This window comes from Tupaia chinensis, unplaced genomic scaffold (assembly GCF_000334495.1).
Source record: "Tupaia chinensis unplaced genomic scaffold, TupChi_1.0 Scaffold149658_1, whole genome shotgun sequence".
Classification (NCBI taxonomy): Eukaryota; Metazoa; Chordata; class Mammalia; order Scandentia; family Tupaiidae; genus Tupaia; species Tupaia belangeri.
This window is the reverse complement of record NW_006209503.1, coordinates 388,199-395,587: the sequence shown is the minus strand read 5'-3', so window position 1 is coordinate 395,587 and position 7,389 is coordinate 388,199. Positions and strand designations below refer to the sequence as shown.

At 42.5% G+C, this 7,389-nt stretch overlaps 1 non-coding gene and 1 pseudogene across 1 annotated transcript; both read right to left on the bottom strand.

Annotated features, from left to right (window-relative positions):
- Positions 1-5,930: 5,930 nt before the first annotated feature.
- Positions 5,931-6,030, bottom strand: LOC114006692 (small nucleolar RNA U13). Its single transcript, XR_003548398.1, has one exon. It is a non-coding gene; the product is annotated as a small nucleolar RNA U13 (small nucleolar RNA).
- Positions 6,031-6,462: 432 nt separating this feature from the next.
- Positions 6,463-6,720, bottom strand: LOC102497019 (COMM domain-containing protein 6 pseudogene; annotated as a pseudogene).
- Positions 6,721-7,389: the final 669 nt, after the last annotated feature.

The window sequence follows — 7,389 nt, the reverse complement described above, 5'->3', positions numbered from 1 at the left end:
TCCTCCTCCTCCTCCTCCTCCTCCTCCACTGTACACTCCAGTGCCCATGCCTGGCCTTAGGCCTGTCCTCCCCTCTGTGCCTGACTTGGTGTCTGGAAGAAAGCTGGGGCTCTTCAGTGCTTACTGAGTGCGGGTGTAACTCAGCCAGGGCCTGTGTCCTGTGCTTAGCGAGTGTCGGTAAATGTGAAATCACGCAGGGTGAACTGGGTGCACGTAACCCCGGGGAAGCTGGGGAGAGAGGATGGCGTGCTCTACCACTTGCACTCGGAAAGTAGAGCCCGTCCAGCTCTTTCTTTTTGCTGTTCTCACTCACTGTCTTTGGCCTGTGGGCTTTTTGGGAGAGCTCTGGGTCCAACCACTTAGTGACTGTTTGGGTGGTAGGTCTCCTCTGTGGGAAACTGTGGAGCCGTCCCTCCAGGAGCACAGCACCCCGTGACAGCTGCCCTTCTGTCAGGAGAGGCCACAGGGAGGCTGGTGAAACAGGGTGGTGAGAGAGGCAGAGGCTCACCAGAAGTGGAGCCGGGGGCTGAGAGGAGCCACGGCTGCTTCCATCAGTGTTGTCCTGCGAAGGCGTCTGACTCCTCAGCATGTCCCGGTGGCCTCCGTAAGTTCCCGTGTGCCTCACATCAGTGTGGCATGTCATTATGACACTGGGTTGGTTCTCATTTTGGGGACCCAAACGCCACCTCATCTCACAAACATTTATGGAGCACCTCACATGGGACAGCAGGTGTTCACGCGGGCCATGACGAGCTTGGTTCTAGTTAGCTCGTGTCACATTCGTGTTTATTGTTCCCGTCGAAAGCAATAAAGTCCTTGTTGTTTCATTGGATGTCTGTGTTAGTGAGGGACAATGGCTAAGCTGTGGGCTGGGAGTTGATGGCTATGGGTTCAAACCCTAGCTCCACCAGTTACTAACTGCACAGGACTTTGGGCAAGACACCAACATGGATTCTCTAAGCCTTGGCTTCCTCAGCCCCGAAAAGGAATAAAGTTCTAGCTGCCTCATAGAGCTGTTGCAGGAAAGCATATCATGACTTAGCCCAGTACTCAGTGTTAGCAGTTGCTACTACAGGGTGAGCAATTACTACCAACATCACAGTTTCTAAAGAAGGGCCTTGAGTGGTTTTTTCTTTCTCTGTTTATAAAGGAAAGAGCAAACTTTCTCAAGCTGAAAACTACAGTCCACTTAGTCCATGCTGCCTGTGGGTGGCCTCAGCCTCGTACAGTCAGGCTCCGTGTTCACTGTCCAGGGCAACGGCACGAGCTGGTGAAGGAGCAGGAAGAGCTGGAGCCTGGTATTTGTAGGTGCACTTCTCCTTCAAGGCCAATTTCAAAGGTCTCCTGGCAGAGACCCTCTCCCTCCCTTCCAGCAGGACTATATGTTCCCTGATGTAGCCCCTGTTTCCCCCAGCCTCCCTGTGTCCTCTCCAAACTGTGGCCTGCTCAAACTGTGGCCACTCTCTCAAACTGTGGCCTGCTACCCAGCTCAGTACATGTTTACATTTTATATAAATGATGGTATTCCATGCATAGCGTTCTTTAACTTTTATTTTTTCCTGTGCTTCCCTGCTGGGCACAGGACATGTGCCCCCCTCATCTGGACCTGGTTATTTTTCACTCTAGGGTGTCACTCTGGGTATCTGTTCAATGTGCCTGCACTGCAAGCTCCTGGTCCAGAGCCCACCTTGTTTATTTCCACTGCTCCAGACAGCATAAAATCCAGACTTTTCTGGATGGAATACAGATGCTAATTCTTAACTACTGCCCTTTCGGGCACGCTCTCTAGCTCCTAAGCCTCTGTTTTCTCACTGGTTGAGTGAGGATACTAGTGGTCTTTACCACTGTTGCAAGGACAAATGAGATAATTTATGTCAAGTAGTTACGCCAGTGGCTGGTGCATGCAGGAGTGAATGGAAGTTAGTTCTTTTCTTTTTCAGGTTTTGCCATAGGGTTCATGTGCCTGCCAGAGAGAGACAGGGAGAGGGAAAGTGAGAAGTCACCCTCCGGGGGTGGGGGGATTGGTGGCCATGCAGCAATCCCTTCTCCTCTACTCCCCTCCCCACTCTCCTCCTGGGATTTTGGACATGCACGCACACACCACCGTGTGATTTTCAAGCCTCTAGGTCTGGGACTTGAATCACCGCAGGCCGTGTGGGAGTCCGGTACCTGAAACACCACGCCACCTGCTGGTCCCTGGAAGTTAGTTCTGACGATGAGCTCTTTTAGAACACACCGTGCTCCAACCTTTCTCCGAGCTTTGCCTATGTTCATTCGTTCAGGAGCTATTTGTTGAGGACCTACAGGCTGCCGCCTTCCGCCCATTCCTCCTCGCCTTGGTCCTTTCCCGCCGCCACCTTCCCGTCCTCCCTCCCGCCTCCTCGCCCGCCCTCCTCTCCCCCCACTCTTTCAACTGGAGGGGTAGAGCAATGGGTAAGGCGAAGTATGCACGTCCATGGAGTTTAGATTTTGGTGTCTCTCCCAATTATGGCATTTCTCTTGCATTCCTGGTCATTGTCTTCAAACCTTCAGAAAAGATGGAGGACGACTTTGGACACCTCAACCAGCTTTATGAAATCTTCATACTGTGCTGTATTTGCTTCAATTTTTTTTAACATGACTAATAAAGTCTAATTCTCCTGTGTATATCTCCCTGATTGCATTCCTTCCCTTCTCTCCACCTCTCCACCGAGGTAACCTACTTAAATTCGGTGTTTTTCCAACTCTATGCCTATTTTTACACTATTCTTGCTTGTTTCTACAATCCTGAACAAGCTAAAATGATGCCTAGCAGGTTTTTTTTTTTTTTTTTTTTTTACCATAGGGTGTGTGTGCTCGCCAGAGAAGAGAGACAGAGAGAGGGAGAGAGACAGTGAGATGAAAAGTGAGAAATCACTCCCCAGGGGAAATGGCCACACTACAATCCTTTTTCTTCCATTTTGGGCACGCACAGACACACCTGGTGTGAGTTTCAAGCTGCCAGATCCAGAACTCAAACTGTGGCCTGCTACCCCAGCTTAGTACATTTTCACATTTTATATAAATGATGGTATTCCATACATAGCTTTCTTTGACTTTTATTTTTTTTTCCTGAGCTGAAATACTTTTGAGGCATTTGGGTAGTTCGTTCATTCTTATTTATTTATTTATTTATTTATTTATTTTGAGAGAGATTTTTTTTTCTATAGAGTCCATTTGCTTGCCAGAAAAAGAGACAAAGAGAGAGACAGAAAGTGAGAAATCACCCCCGTGTGGGGGGATGGCCACACCACAGTCCCTTCTCCTCCATTCTCCTCTCAGAATTTTGGGCACACACGCACATGCATGCCCGGCACGAGTTTTAAGCTGCAGAGTCCAGGACTCAGAATATGGTGGGCTACGTGGGAGTCCAGTGACGCAACCATGATGCCATCTGCTGGTCCCTAGTGCATTCATTTAAATACCTCTGTAATAGTCTCCTGAATGACTAGAACACAATTTATCTGTTCTTTTGCTGGTGGACATTTATTTCTAGTGTTTTTATATTTTCTTTTTATTCCCCATTGCCCTAAAGTCTCCCTTACTCTTGATAATGCCATTTTTTTTTAATTGCTAAAGGGCACATATGGTCACCAGGGAGACAGAAAGAGAGAAAGAAAGCACTCCTAGCAGTGCGATTTTTATCAGTACATGAATACAATGTGTAACAATCGCATGAGGGTAGTCAGCATATCCATCTCCTCTAACTTTTATCATTACTCTGTGTTGGGGATATTCACATCCTCTCTCCTAGTTATTTTGAAATATGCAATGATTTACTGTTAACTCTAATTACCCTTCAGTGCTATAGAAGGCTAGAACTATTCCTCCTGTCGAATTGTAACTTTGTATCTGTTCCCCAACATCCCTATATTCCCCTTCCACTCGCTGCTCTGCCTCTGGTAACCATTTTTCTGCTTCTATGAGGGAGACATTTTTACTTTCCACATATGAATGAGATGTGATTTTTCTACCTTTGTGTCCATCCTGTATTATTTAACTTAATGTCCTCGAAGCTTGGCCACATTGCCTCAAATGAAAGAACCTCATTCTTTTGAATGGGTGAATAGCATTCTTGTGTGTGTGTGCGTGCATTTGTGTATGTATATATACACACATATACACATATCACAATTTTTAAAAATCCATTCATCTGTTGGACACTTAGGTTGATTTCATATCTTGGCTATTGTGAATAGTGCTGTAATAACATGGAACTACAGATATCTCTACAACATTCTGATTTTCTTTACTTCTGAGATACATGAGGTTGTCAGGAATATCATGACATATTTTTCTATGAAAAATGCACATGACTTTCCTGACGACCCAGTAACTTGTAGTGGGATTACCAGATCATACGATAGATAGCTCTATTTTTTTACATAATTTTTAAAGATTTTATTTATTCATTCATTTATTTTAATTTAACCAGAGAGAGACACAGACAGAGAGAGAGAGAGAGAGAGAGACAGAGAGAGAGGGAAAGTGAGAAAGCAAGCCACCAGGTTTGGTCCAGGTCTTGAACCGTGGTGGGCCATGTGGGAATGTCCAGTGCCTTAATCACCATGCTATCTTGTGGCCCCTAAATAGCTCTATTTTTAGTTGTGTTTTTTTTTTTTTTTTTGTAACTCCTGGTTTTCCATGATGGCTATACTAATTTACATTCATACGAGAAACATATAAGAGCTTCCCTTTCTCTACATTCTTGCCAACATTTATTTTTGTCTTTTTGATAATAGCCATTCTAAGGTGAGATAGTATCTCTTGTCATTTTGATTTGCATTTCCTTAATGATTAATGATGTTGAATATTTTCCCATATGCTTTTTGTCTATTTATATGTCTTGTTTTTAAAAATGTCTAGTCAGATGTTTTGCCCATTTTTAAATCAGATTTTGTTTTTGTTGCAGTTGAGTTTCTTATGTATTCTAGATATTAATCCCTTGTGAGATATATAGTTTGCAATGATTTTCTCCCATTCTATAGGTTGTCTCTTCGCTTTGTTAATTGTTTCCTTAGCTAAACAGAAGCTTTTTCATTTGATATAATCCTGTTTGCCTATTTTTGCTTCTGTTGTCTTTTCTTTTTAGGTCTTATCCAATAACTCTGCCCCGGACCAATGTCCTGAATCATTCCTCTATGTTTTCTTCTAGTAAATTCATTGTTTTGGGGCTTACATTTAAATCTTTAATCCATTTTGAGTTGATTTTTGTATATGGTAAGAAATACAGGTCTAATTTCATTCTCCTACCTGTCTAATTTTCCCAGGACCATTTATTGAAGAGACTGTCATTTCCCCACTGAATGTTCTTGGTACTTTTGTCAAAAATCAGCTGGCAATATATTCGTGGGTTTATTTCTGGGTTATCTATTCTATTCTGCTGGTCTGTATTTGTTGATTGTATTATTGTTTTCTTCTTTCTTTCTTTCTTTCTTTCTTTCTTTTTTAAAAGTTTGCTGTAGGGCACATGCACTCACTGAGAGACAGAGAGGGGAAAGGGAGAAAATGGAGAGAGGACCATAGAGAGAGAGAGGACCCCTGGAGAGAGGACCATGCCACAATCCTTTCTCCCTCATTCTTCTTTCAGGATTTTTGGACACACATGCACACATGCCCAATGTGTTTTTCAAGCCACTGAGTCCAGGAACTCGAACCATGCAATCAGCCATGTGGGGTCCGGTCACCTTAACCACCATGCCACCAACTGGCCTGTATCATTTTTTTCCATTTCTTTCATTGCCAGATTTTTATCTGTGTTGTTTCCTTCCTCTACACTCCATGAGTCTATTTCATTGGTTTTTACTCATAACTTCTTAGGTCAGATCCTTGGTCCATTGATTTTCATTTTTTCATATAATAAATTATTTTTTTACTTTTCTGATTTCGATATATGATTTATTTATTTTTTACATCAGACAGGTACAGTGCCAATGTCGTAACAAGGTTTGAGGGAGGCACATCTCAGATAACAGTGTGAAAACCTCCTCATACTTACGAACCGTAAAGGGTCAGTACATACATCTAATATATACATATATGACTCCATGTCAGACTTTTTTCCATAAAATGCTTCCGATACCAATACATTTTAAAACTATTGTTCTAATACATAAATTCGTGTTGCCTTCTATTCTTTTGACTTTTCTGCTCCTTTGATTTTTTTATATCCTTCTGTTTCTTTCTTGAGTTTTTTTTATTGAGATATAATTCACAGACCACAAAGCACATCATTTGAAGCACTCGATTCAGTCACGTATAGCACCTTTGCAAGGTTGCACAATCATCGCTAATTTCAGCTTGATTGACTTATTTCAAAAAATGGAAAAACCATAATGTAATTTCACTCAGTAAATATCCTTTGATCCTTACGCAGTATTACTGCAGAAAGTGAAGTCCGTGTTAAGAATGACCACAGCAAGTTCTCAGCCAAATAACCAGCTTTCAGACAGTTTCAATAACGGCAGCGATTTCTTTGGACTGTCTGTGGAAATTCTGAAACTGTGGAGTTGTCATTTCAAAGCACTTGTTCTTTACGTGCCCTGAATGATCCGCCACTTTTAGCATCGCTGCGGCGTACGGATATCTAAGAGAGCTGCAACCGTCAGAGCTCACAGCCATCCCCAGGTTCCACCGAAAATCTATAAGCGGGTTGGTGACCTTGGATTTAGCATCCTGCAGGGGCTCCCCCGACCCCTCCATGGCCGGCGCCGCAGTTCATCCAGCCGAGCCCGGGGACCCTCCCCAGACCCCTCATATAATAAAAATTCTAAGTTAGAATGTAAGTTATAAATTTTTCCTATGCACTGCTTTAGCAGTAGTTCTAAAATTTTAATCTGTGGCATTATTGTTAATGTTAATTCTTTGTTATTATTCAATTCTCTATTTTCTCATTTCCATTATGGATTTTTTTTCTTTAAATTTCAAGTTATTTATAAGTATATTTTTATTCCAAATGTATTATCCAAACTGCATGATCATACATATAAGACCTGGCTCCCTTAACCTCTAGGCCACTGAGCTACCTTTCCAAATGCATCATTTTTTATCCTTCTGTTACTAATTTCTAATTCAGTTGTGGTCTCAATGATTTTGTCAATCAATTAAAATGGAGTCCAGGCCTGAAGAATCCCTGGGCAGAAAAAACCAGTTAGAACTCATGAGAGATGTCAGTCTTGCTCAAGTTACAAACATACATGAAACTCAACTTGATTCAACTTCTGATAAATGCTGTGTCAGACACATTTAAAGTTGAAATCTCACCAATCAGAAGCAGCCAACTTACATTTGAATATGTGACTAGTGACTTTCAACAAGGGACCTAAAAAAGGACAAGTTTGTAATTGCAAACCAATCAAATAATGTCTTTAT